Raw genomic sequence first — 11980 nt, forward strand, 5'->3', positions numbered from 1 at the left:
CATCTTGGCATTTCGCTGTGTGCCTCTACTGACTATCCGGCGTTCATGTGGGGGAGGCGGAACCGCGTCAGCCTGTCATGCCGCAGATTCCGCACATGCGCCCCCACTACTAAGCACTCGTCTGCCCTCATATAGCATTTTTAACTTTCTCATCCTCATTAACAAGTCTCTGCAATAAATCACTCCAGTATATGAATCCTCATATATCAAAAAGAGCCATGTTAGCATTAGATGAGAATGGCCTTCCCCTTACATAACTTATAACTAGGGATGCACCGATACCGGTATTTTGGTACCGAGTACGAGTACCAATAATTTTTTTTCGGTACTCGCCGATACCAATTACCGAGTAACGGAAGTCCCATTCAGGAAGCCAGGTGGCCTGTAATGACTCGCCACCTGGCTTCCTGATTAACAAGAAAGTCCCCTCTTACCTTAGTATGTGCAGCCTGTCACCTCCGGGGCCTCTGAAGAGTTTGGAGAAGGCAGAAGTGAACAATCTAGGACAACATAGGTGATTCGGAAAGTGAGCTGAATTGGATTATTATTTTAATTTAGCTATGTTGTCCTAGATTGTTCACTTCTCCTGCCTTCTCCAAACTCTTCACCCTTTTGTGAATAGACCTGTTAGTGTGGTTTGTGCATTTCTTCCCGATCTGTGCAATGAACATTTTCTAGCAACTTCACCAGATACCTGCTCTTACTTTATATCTTAATTGTCTTATTGACCTGAATATTTCTAAATCTAAATATCTTATTTTTAAACACATCTCCAACAAATGTCTTATTCGAAAGCTGGACACCAGGCAAGCATCAAAATAAACAGATGAAATACATATTCACCAAAGGATTTGTAATTGTATTCAGTCATTCTTGTGACAGTCATGTCCTGGACCTCCATTGCAATTAAGCCGTACTGCTTGGTCCAGGTACACTCCCAGCTTGCTGAGGGACAATGAAGGTGTAGTAGCCGAATGATCAGATCATCACTCAAGATGTTACCTATTAGTGTATTTGTAGGACCACAAAGCCTGACTCACTTGGAATGTTGGCCCTCACTTTCCTAGCCGGCTGTACAGGAGATTGCAGAAGGATGATATAAAGCTAATGGGGGTGCAAGGAGAGGAAATGTTTTTAGAACTAAACTGCTCTGTGGCCAACCACGGATTGGTGAAGGTGTTTGGTAGGAGACTACTGCATGCAACAGACTTCCCCAGCCCAGCCAGGAGTTAGCTATCAAGCAAAATGAAATATAAGGTTTGGTAAGGTCACCCCTGCAGCCACGTGAATCTTCTGTCTTAGTAACTTGGCTACACAAACTCAGAAGGAGCCGTGGGGGCACCTTGTCAGCAGTAGATTCCCTCTAGGCATGTTCATGCAGTCTGACAATGCCAGAGAAGTGAGGAATGAATTGTACCAAGATGACAGCTTGTAAAGACATGACAGACCGCTCTTCAGATGAATAAAGGACAGTTAAATCAGTTAGTTAAATCAGTTAGTTAAATCAGTTAGTTAATTTATAATTTAGTAATGTTCAGGTTTGCACTGTTTCCCAAATGTGAAAGTCAAAGTTCCTGTCACCAGAAACTAGACAGTTGGCCTAGTGTGGCAGGAAGCATAAATCCATGTCCTGGGGTCATGGTATGTTGTAATTTCAGGTGATTCAAGCCTAACTAACCTAAATTTAATCCTATTGTACATGGTCCTGCTGTCCCATAATCTACATTAAACACAATCTAATATTCACCATATTCCGGGCTCGCATTGGAGGCAGTCGGATGTGGCCCAGAGCTACTGATAGGCTTTATATAGGTTTTACATATCAGAGTGGGTTAGGGCAGAATTAGACATAGTTGAACTTTTTGTTAGCTCTTCTTTCATGGAAAATTGGACAGGAAAGTTGTATTATCTAAAGTTCTTAATACAATCAACTAACAGACTACACTTAAACTTATTTTTATATTTGAAATAACACTGGGTCCACAGTACTGTCAATAATAAGTTGTGGCACAAACAAGCAATTATAAATTCAATGTTTACTGTCTGTCTACAGAGATATTTCAGTAAATAGGTAATTAGTGGTGGAATTAAATTGCCCTCTCAGGAGAGAAGACATAAACAGGATGAGCCCGAGGAGGAATTCTCCGTCACCCAATTCTTCAGGGATCCAATTGTATCAGCTGTGCTTGCCTGATTATTATTTCCAAACCCCATTCATGATTAGGGACATTATGTGCCTTGGTGATCAGAGTGATTCTGAATGAAGGGATTATTTTTTCTGCAGAGTGTTTAAGCATAAAGGAGCCGTCTGTCTGTCTATGGCTGCTGACCGTTTATACCAATGCAGTGCATTAATGATTGATCTGCTCATTGCAGTGGATTGCATTCATCAAATGGAGCCTGCAGCATCTTTCGTGTCTTGTGGCCCATTTACAATAAATGGAATTGTTAATTTAATGCATGTAAAACGTGGAGTAATGTGTATTTAACGTGGGTGCATTACAGGGGCGGACTGACAACACATGGGGCCCCCGGGCAATATGAGATTATGTGGCCCCGTTGTGCTCTCCCCATATACAAGCTCCACCCACACATCGCACCTGCATTCTTGTGTTACAGAAATTATTTCTCCACACTATTGTTTAAAATAGCAGGTCTATTCAATGAAAGATGAATTGCAAAGGGATTGGTAGGAGAATGTCAAAATCTTGACCAATATAAGCAATTTGGAAAGTGAACTAAACGGCAGAATCTTTCTGGTTTTGCTATTTTGACCTAGGTTCTTCAATTCTGCCAATTATCCTGGGTGACTTGTAGGAGAATTAGTAGGAGAATAGACAAGGGAACTGAATAGTTTATGACTGGAGAGGGGGTTTTGGCGCGTATAGCCTGTGCAGTATGCAAAACTCTATCCACCCCCTGATCCAGTTCATGCGGTAAGGCCCCCCGAATGGTTCATTTGCCCTGACGGTCAGTCTGCCCATGGCCAGAACCAATGCACGGCAGAACTCAGACCAGAACCAATGCACGGCAGACCTCAGACCAGCACCAATACACGGCAGATCTCAGACCAGAACCAATACCCGGCAGACCTCAGACCAGCACCAATACACTGCAGACCTCAGACCAGAAACAAATACACAGCACCAATACATGGCAGACCTCAGACTAGCACCAATACAGGGCAGACCTCAGACCAGCAAATAAATTACAAAGAAAGGTTTATAATGTGTATCATAGGTGTATTTTAAATGATAGAGACAGAATATCAACCAAAAATCCAGAAAAAACACATGATACAAATGTTATAAATTGAGTTGCAGTTCAGTGAGTAAAATAAGTATTTGATCCCCTACCAACCAACAATAATTCTGGCAACTCAGTATGTATATAAAATACATTTGTCCACAGAATCTCTTTCTACCATTCAAACCTCACCACCATGGGCAAGACCAAAAAGTTATCAAAGGATGTTAGGGACAAGATTGTAGACCTGCACAAGGCTGGAATGGGCTACAAGACTATAAGCAAGAAGCTTGGTGAGAAGGAAACAACTGTTGGAGCGATTATACGCAAATGGAGGGAATACAAAATAACCATCAATCGCCCTCGGTCTTTGCCTCATGGGGTAAGGATGATCATGAGAAAGTGAGGGATCAGCCCAGAACTACATGGGAGTAGCTTGCGAACGATCTTAAGGCAGTTGGGACCACAAACAAACCATTGGTAACACAATACACCACCATGGATTGAGATCCTGCAGCGCCCGCAAGGTCCCCCTCCTCAAGAAGGCACATGTACAGGCCCATCTGAAGTTTGCCAATGAACATCTAAATGATTCAGAGACGGATTGGGAGAAAGTGCTGTGGTCAGATGAGACCAAAATTAAGCTTTTTGGCATTAACTCGACGTGTTTGGAAAAGGAGAAACATGCTGACTATGACCCTAAGAACACCATCTCTACAGTCAAGCACGGAGGTGGAAACATGGTGCTGTGGGGCTGTTTCTCTGCTAATGGTACAGGCTGACTTTGCTGCATTGCGGAGCCAATGGACGAACAATGTATTGTAAAATCTTGGATGAAAACCCTCTTTTTCTCAACCAGAACACTGAAGATGGGTCGTGGGTCTTTCAGCATGACAATGACCCAAAACATACCTCCAAGGCAACAAAGCAGTGGCTCAAGAAGTAGCACATTAAGGTCATGGAGTGGCCTAGCCAGTCTCCATACCTTAATCCTATAGAAAATTTATAGAGGGAGCTGGAACTTTGAGTTGCCAAGTAACAGCCAAGAAACCTTAAGGATTTAGAGAAGATCTGTAAAGAAGAGTGAACCAAAATCCCTCCTGAGATGTGTGCAAACCTGGTAACCAACTACAAGAAACGTCTTACCTCTGTGCTTGCCAACAAGGCTTTCTCCACCAAGTATGAAGTCATGTTTTGCTTGGGGATCAAATACTAATTTTACTCACTGAACTGCAACTCAATTTATAACATTTGTATCATGTGTTTTTTTCTGGATTTGTGGTTGATATTCTGTCTCTATCATTTAAAATACACCTATGATAAAAAATGATAGACCTTTCATCTCTTTGTAAGTGGGCAAACTTACAAAATCTTCAGGGGATCAAATGATTATTTTCCTCACTGTACACTGGTCTGTGTGAGTAGGTTTCTTGTAGATCTTAATGTCCAAGTCACACACTTCCTTGACATGAAATAATTTATGTCAACTCGGGAAAAACATCCCTGGACAGAGGTGGGGGGCTTCAACACCATCTGTCTTCCAAATATAATATCATTTTAACATCACTACCCAGCAATTTGAATAGAATTCACACCTTGAGCCCTGTAAGTACAAGAATTAATGCAGACTTTCTAACACCAAGGGATTGGATTATGTAACTAGAACAGGTTGGTTGCACAACTTTTACAGTCTAGGTATATAAGCAAACTATGGAATTCATAACTCAAGTCATCTAATACACTACGATGGCCTTAGAAGGAAACTACAATGGGTTTGAGTCAATTTTTTTAAGTTTATACATTTTTACATTTATGATTTATATTTGGTTCACAAATAAATATTTAAAAGACATCCTGGTGCCAGACCTTTATTTAAGCAACAATTTTCCAATACGATTATATGTGCATTTAACATATTTTTTTGCATGTTAGTTACCTGTAAAAGCTTCTCTCGTGTAGACATCCAAAGGCACTGAGGCTGCTGCTGGGTACCGCCATCTTGGATGTGCCTCAGCCGACTCAGAGCTGTTACTCAAGTGACACTCTATAGTATTCCCAATTGCTCCTCCCTCAGCTGCTACATATGTGGAAGATGAGGGGAGGAATAGAGGATCTAGGCCAGCAAAGGCAACAATTAGACATTACCAGAGGAGGAGAGGGCTATGACATGCAAGGAGGGAGGGGGGCAGTGCTAGTGAATTGACTCTTCCTGTAGTAGTCAAATTTTCTAACAAGTTCAAAGGCATGTTGCAAGGGAATACAAATCATTTATCAAAGAAAATATTCTGTATGTAAGCATATAAAATACTTGATATTTCTGTATTTATTCCGTACTTTTATCTGCATTTTTCAAAAAATTGGTGACAGGGTCATTATAGCACCTGACAAATGATTCTCAGACAACCACGAGTTTTCTAAAGAGAGACTGCAGAAGTAGTTATCTCAGGTAGGTAGTTGGTCTTCCATTTTAACCTCAGACAGAGGGTGGGAGAATAAGGTGAGTCACTACTTTGATTAATTCTTGCATTCAGGAGAATGCTGTAAACTGAAGTCACTCAAATTCTGTAACTCTCTTCATGAGATAAAATGTCCTGAGTCCACCTGTATCTTAAAACTTCAATGAACTTTTTTTTTTATTATGAAATCTTTGGTAAAACATGTCAATATGACACTGAAACATTTTTTCAAAGGACTAATTAAAAAAGAATTATTTGTCATCTCTTGTTTTTTGTTGATTTTGTGAACTTCTAATTAGGGCCCCTGAGGTTTTATGGAATATGACACGCCACCATATACATAGATAATGTTTTTTTTTTTTTTAATTGAAAGAAATACATATAAGTAACACAACTAATACACAGTTACTCATCTGTTTCTGAGTCCGGCTTGGACCAAGGCACAAAGTAAGTCTCATGGTAATGGTCTTCTTTTCACTCTGTAAAGATCAATATTTGGTTTAAAAATGCTAAGTAAACAAAAATAATGGTTATGAGTTCTTTTTTTTTTATATTGAAATTTGTATTTTATAAATAAGTCCCAAATATCACACTTCATACATAAATTATCAGTTAATAGAATATATTCACATTATTCCTAGTAACATAGCATTATATCATTTACAAATCCCATACATAGACATTAGTCCTCAATCCATTCGCTTACAAAACAAACAAACACCGACCTCACATCGACACCAACAGCCAAAGAAAAGAAAAATCAAGGAAGGAGGAGCATCTTTTAACACCAAAATACGGCAGTTTTAATTATTTTTAACATGAAAACATCACACAAATTAAATGAATGTTTAACTATTTACACATGTCTTCAATATATTTAAAGTGATATTAGAGTGCAGGTGCAAGTGAGTACCTACATAAAGTATTATTGCAGCATTTATCGTATCATTTTGATTTGAATTTCACATTTTTAAAAGCTTCCTATTCACCATCTTTGGTAATGCTTACAGAGATTTGAAGATTAACTACTAGAGAGAACTCTGGCTTAGCCTGATTCAGATTCCCTGCATCACTGGTATTAAGAAAGGATATCAGCTACACCGATAACTTGTCTTCAGTGCACTCATAGACTTGCATTGCGAGAAGGAGATTGAATAGTTAACCATTGTGTAGCAACACAGAGCAGGAGCCCGAGCCTGATTTTATGATAAGCAAATATAGTTACCTCCATGTACACACATAATTAAAACCTATACATAAAAAACAAAGTTTTAAAGCAAATGCCACAAATTGTAACAATCTTTACATATAGCTGGGTTTCTTTTAATGGAATACAATAGTGTGCACTATCAGGTATTACTATAAGGTAGGTAACCTTGAGAAAGGAGTTAGTTTGAAGCTTTAGCCTAGAATATAAATATAAGTTGATTTCAATGTATAGAAATATATATATATATATATATATATATATATATATATATATATAGCGCTCACCCCCGAAGGAGCTGCTGGATATGAACTAGGACTCTCCTACCTGTTTTGCCAGCCACCGGCCCCTTTCTCTGCTCCAGCAACATCGACACTCTAGAATAGAAACAGGCTCCAGTCATATGGTCTTTTTAGCATTTATTGCACATTAGCCACTAGGAGAGAGGGTTTGGGGTTGCAGGATACCCAAGCAATCAAAAATAGAGGACTATGTTTTCACCCTTAGTAACAGCTTGTAACAGTAGCACAACGGTCCTGTGAGAGCGACCAGTGATAAGTAGTAGCAAAAGAGAACATCCAGGAATAGTCCAGGACTTTGAGAGAGAGAACTGTCACAGGACTTGTAGCGCACCAACTGGCTTCTCTTCAGTAAAGTACCTGAGAATAGGGTGAGGGATCTCTTACAGGGTTCCAGACGGTAGCACTCACCAGCTCCTCTGGGAGACTCCTCAATAAGCAGATGCCACCTCCAGCCCAGCTTCCATCAGGTTCCTTTCCAGTAGCATTTAAGGTCTCTGGGCCCCCAGCATCTGCCACATGCTGAAGCTTAGACCAGGCATCCTGTAGTATCTTAGGCCTCTAGGCCCCCAGCATGTTCCACATGCTGAGGCCTAACCAATGCATCCTGTACCACACAGACCTCCTCCCAGGGAGGGCCCCAGGGGAGAGAGTTCTGGAAAGTATCCCCAAACATTTATCACCTTCCTCCAGCCATACCTGTGAGTCAGCCTGCTCAGGGAGTGGTCAGAGTCAGACGCATAGTCACAGTCTGAGGATGGATCCTCCACCACTGTATGCTGAGTCCCCAACCCAGCCACAGGGGAAGCAATCAATCCACCAGACTCAGGGAATCCTGCAGAACTAAGAGAAATCAGCATGCAGACTGATTACAGTCCAGATATAAATGAAATTTAGTAGCGACATAGCAGAGGGCGCTACATATATAAAACATTATAGTGTATTTTCTGTACTCATCCAATGACAGCTTGATGGTCAGAGGTGCCCATCTATACCTCCATGAATAACATGGCCCATGTCTTGTTGTATGCCTTGTTGGAACAAAGATTTTTACTGCATCTGGAACACTTATAAAGCCATGTAAAAATGTAAATCCAGCAATGAAAAAAGAAAACTTGCAGAAAGCACAGTACATTCCCATGTTCCATCAGTTGCAATGTTTGCAACAGTCATGATGGAAAAACACCGGTATGCAGTTTATAAAATGTCATGCACTTTCGAGGAGGAACTTTTCTGCCACACAACCTTTATTGAAGAAGAAGTTTAAACAGCTTTGTCAGCTGCAGCAGCCTTGGAGCTACCTTTTGGAGACTCAATATAGCTGGTGCAGAAGTGAAGAACTACCTACCTAGCAAAGCGCCACTTAAGTTGTAGGAAGGGGTATTTTTCAGAAATGGAAACAACACAGAACATCTTAGGCTGGGTATGAAATCCAGTTCAGATTGGAAGACAGCAAACATTTCAGCTAAGGATAGATGGTATAGGAGTGGTAATCAGAGAAAACCCAGACATCAACACATAGCACAGGTGTGGTGGTTAGAGGACAAGCTCTGTTTAAGCCCAAAAGCACAGCAGCAGTGGTCAGAAGACAAGCACAGGTTATACAGGAAAATTGTTCAGAAGCCAAAACTAGGTCAGGGCAGGCAGGGAGCAGTGGTCAAAAGACAAGCCCAGGAAACATAGTTGCAGTAGTAAAGTAAAAACTGGCCAAGTGTGGATGTAGGACTCTCTCGGCTAGTGTATTCTGAGAGCAAAAGATCAGCCTACAGCATTTTTAGACCACATCCATATTTTATTATGAAGCATGCCATCTGTTACCCTTCCCTGATTTCTTGTGGTTCCTTGGGAATTTTAGGATTCTAGTGATACAATTGACACTATAAGATTTGGTCAAATAGGGTTTGCCAAGAGAGTATGTAAGATTTATTGTGACAAGGGCAAGGGATCTAACAGTCCAATATTTGTATATCTGCTGATTCTTTTAGGTTAAAAACAAGAAATCAGGCAAGATGTGTGAGGCCAATGAAACTGAGTTTTCGGAGTTCCTTTTGCTTGGATTTCATGAATGCCACAATATTAGGGTTCTACTGTTCTTTATCTTCCTTGTTTTTTATCTGCTGATGGTGACTGAAAACTGTCTGATTATCACATTTGTGTCAACTTGCCATCACCTTCAAGTCCCCATGTATATCTTCCTCAGAAACTTGGCACTAACAGATCTTGTTTTAACTTCTAACATCATGCCAAAATTATTAGAGGTGACTTGGTTAGGTGGAGCAGTCATATCCAAAATAAGCTGCTTCTTCCAATTCTATTTCCATTGCATTGCATCCTATATACAATCTTTGATTCTCACAGCCATGGCTTTTGACCGATACTTAGCCATATGCCACCCACTTCGGTATTCTTCTCTTATGAACCAGAAACTCTGTTTTCACCTTGTCTTCTGGCCATGGGCCATCCCCATCATGCTACTTATTATTGAAACAGTTCCAGTAAGCCAAATGGGTTTCTGTGGTTCCAAAATCCTCGACCACTTCTTCTGTGATTTTGTTCCTATTTTGGAAATTGCCTCCAAGGACACTTCCAAAGTAATAGTTATAGACTTCTTCCTGACTATTCTTTTAGCATTTATACCCTTTATACTTGTTATTATATCATATATATTTGTATTTATAGCTATTGTCAAAATCGGTTCTAGGAATGGCAGACAGAAAGCCTTCTCCACTAGCGGTTTCCACCTGGCGGCTGTGTGTACCTATTATGGGCCAATAATTGCCATCTATATGTTCCCTGTAGGGGATAACACACCTTATGACTATAAAATGAAATCCTTGCTCTATACAACATTAACCCCATTAATTAACCCATTGCTTTACAGCATGAGAAACCAGGAAATCAAGAAAGCAGCACAACTACTCTTTCATAAAAGATCTTCAAAAATTAAAAGGCCCTCCATTTTTGTTATGTTAGCATTTATTTTAAAAAATCACTTGCAAGTTCCTTTTTTGGAGTAATCCATTTGAGTTCATTGCAGAGTTTCCAGCGCATTATTGACTGACTTAAAGCAAATCTAAAGGTTCCTGTAACACAGTGTAAAAAAAGTCCCAAATCCAGTCCTGACAGCACTGCCTCTGTTGCTGAAACCCTACCACTGTAAGCTGCAGTGTCTGAGAGGGCAGAGCTTTTTATTCACAATAGAAAATAGAAAACATATCAAATGTTTAAACTGAGAAAATATACCATTTAAAAAAAAAAAAGGTAATTTTTAAATCGATGGCAGCAATACTTCTCCAAAAAGTTGGGACAGGGCAACAAAAACCTGGCAAACTAAGTGGTACTAACAAGGAAGAACTGTTTTAGCAACTATTTAGGGTAATTGGCAACAGGTCAGTAACATGATTGGGTATAAAAAGAGCATCTTAGAGAGTCAGAGTGTCTCAGAAGTAAAGATGGGCAGAGGTTCACCAATCTATGAAAAGCTACGTCTAAAAATTGTTGAACAATTTCAGAATAATGGTCCTCAATGTAAAATTGCAAAAACTTTAAATATATCATCATCTACAGTACATAATAATCAGCAAAAGATTCCGAGAATCTGGAGAAATCTCTGTGCGCAAGGGACAAGGTCGAAACGTAATATTCGATGCACGTGATCTTCGGGTCCTCTGCAGATGGCACTGCGTTAAAAACAGGCTTGATTCTGCGATGGACATCACTGCATAGGCTCAGGAATACTTCCAAAAATCACTGTCAAGCTCTATCATGCAAAGAAGAAGCCATATGTGAACATGATCCAGAAACGCTGCCTACTTCTCTGGGCCAAGGCTCATTTAACATGATCTGTCGCAAAGTGGAAAACTGTTCTGTGGTCAGACTAATCGAAATTTGAGATTTTTTGGGGGAACCATGAGCACCTCGTCCTCCGGACTAAAGAGGAGAGGGACCTTCTGGCTTGATATCAGTGCTCAGTTCAAAAGCCTGCATCTCAGATGGTACGGGGTGCATTAGTGTGCACGTGATGGGCAGATTGCACATCTGGAAAGACACCATCAATGTTGACAGATATATCCAGGATTTAGGGCAGCCTATGCTCCTATCCAGACTATGTCTTATTCAGAAAAGGCCTTGCATATTTCAGCAGGACAATGCTAAACCACATAATGCATCTATAACAACAGCATTGCTTCATAGTAGAAGAGTCTGGGTGCTTCTCTGGCCTGCCTGCATTACAGATGTTTCACAAATTAAAATGTTTTGGTGCATCTTGAAACGAAAAATACAACAAAGAAGACACAGGACTGTAGGCCTGTGAGCAGTTAGAATCCTATATCAGGCAAGAACAGGACAACAATCCTCTCTCAAAACTCCTGCAACTCCTCAGCTCCCAGATGTTTACGGAGTGTTGTTAAAAGAAGAGGGGATGCTACACTGTGGTAAACATGGCCCTGTCCCAACTTTTTTGAGATGTGTAGCTGCCATCAATTTCCAAATGACCTTATTTTTTTCTTATAATGGTTAATTTTCTCATTTTAAACATTTGATATGTTTTCTATTTTCTGTTGTGAATAAAATATGTTGCAAATCATTGCATTCTGTTTTTATGTAGATTTTACACAGCAACCTTATTTGGAATTGGGGTTGTATTAATTTATTCGAAGAAAAGTGGATGCTTCGAACAGACTTCAAGCAGAGGTCAAGAATCAATTGTTTCCTTCCAAATTGAAATTTGTACAAATTTCTGTAAATTCGAACGTTCGGATGCATCCCAA

At 40.1% G+C, this 11980-nt stretch overlaps 1 pseudogene; it reads right to left on the reverse strand.

Annotated features, from left to right (window-relative positions):
* The window catches only part of LOC108793316, a 28578-nt pseudogene that overhangs the window by 11728 nt on the left and 4870 nt on the right, over nt 1-11980 (reverse strand).

Source organism: Nanorana parkeri, unplaced genomic scaffold (genome assembly GCF_000935625.1).
Source record: "Nanorana parkeri isolate BGI_ZX_2015 unplaced genomic scaffold, ASM93562v1 scaffold738, whole genome shotgun sequence".
Taxonomy (NCBI): Eukaryota; Metazoa; Chordata; class Amphibia; order Anura; family Dicroglossidae; genus Nanorana; species Nanorana parkeri.